Raw genomic sequence first — 1,292 nt, 5'->3', positions numbered from 1 at the left:
GCCACTAAGGGCAGACTGATTTTCATTTGTTCATTGATCTTCAATGAATTAGTATATACAAATTCGGGCTGTTATCTGTGAGCTGGACGAGAAAAGTCTGATTTTTATGGAATAAGTCACTTTGATCATCATCCGGGATATTCCAAAACCGTTAAGGTCCGAATGATCTTCATTTGTTTCTTTTTACTAATTAATCATTATAAAAAAATTACACGTGCAATCTGTAACTAAGACTTAGAATGGATAATTTTTAATCAAAGAGAAGTGGATAACATTTATTCATAATGATTCATGTTCTATATGGTCTTCAGCTTTTTGAGAATTCACTTCCTGCATTAGGGTCTTGAACTTTCTATATAAAACCACGTTCATCCCGTCCAAATCGGCTAGTCCTACTCCCGACCGCAGATATCACGTCTAATTTGTTTATAACAATCAAATAAAAACCGATAAACAAATGAAGATCGGTGGGGGTCCTTTACAGTTAAAGTACAACTAATAAGAAGAAGAATGAGCTTTACCGCATCAAGATTGGCCGTTTCCACCCCACGTAATATCCGAAATACGATTATTTGTTAATAATAATTGATTATTTATAAATAAACAAATTAGCGCCGCATGAAACGTTGTAGACTTTGATGTACATACAATTACGAAGAGAACGCACTTTGTCCCATCAAAATCGAATCTTCTTTATGCAATTCCGAGGTTCGGCCCTATTTTCGTCTAATTTCCTGGACTATAAATAAATATTATTTAATCCAGTTATTCGAGCAAGTATTAAAAAGACCTGAGAACCCACGCCCTCTCCTCCCCTTGGGTAGCAGCTAGCTGGGGCAAGTTACATTGGCTTCCTAGTGAGGCTCGAATATTTGAATATAGAGTTGAGGCAGGTCATTTAATTGTGTGAATTAATGTCAACAACTAACAGTAATGCCTTGTGAAAAACAAAACAATTGTTAAAACTGTAGTGCATTTAAAAAAACTGGGTTCAGCCATTTACTTGGTGTTCCGCGACGGAGCGACGTGACACGTGACGACGATAGTTGTGAGCGGGTAGAAGAGAGAAAACTACGTGACGTGTGCAGCGTGCATGTGTTCGGCTACACAACGAGTCGACAAGCAGTCATTCATCAGTTCAGAGCGAACAGCCGAGCTGAGCAGACGTGTTTGTTCGCGAGGTGAAGTGAGTGCAATGAGCAAAATCTACCTGTCTTTATTAAGGCTACCTGGAAAGAATCCCTTTCTTTCCTTTTAATCACCGACCTAATCCCCGGCTTAAGCATAGAGGC

The sequence above is a fragment of the Anoplophora glabripennis genome, unplaced genomic scaffold, assembly GCF_000390285.2.
Source record: "Anoplophora glabripennis isolate ALB-LARVAE unplaced genomic scaffold, Agla_2.0 scaffold1927, whole genome shotgun sequence".
In the NCBI taxonomy this organism is placed as follows: domain Eukaryota; kingdom Metazoa; phylum Arthropoda; class Insecta; order Coleoptera; family Cerambycidae; genus Anoplophora; species Anoplophora glabripennis.
Note: the sequence above shows the minus strand (reverse complement) of the source record.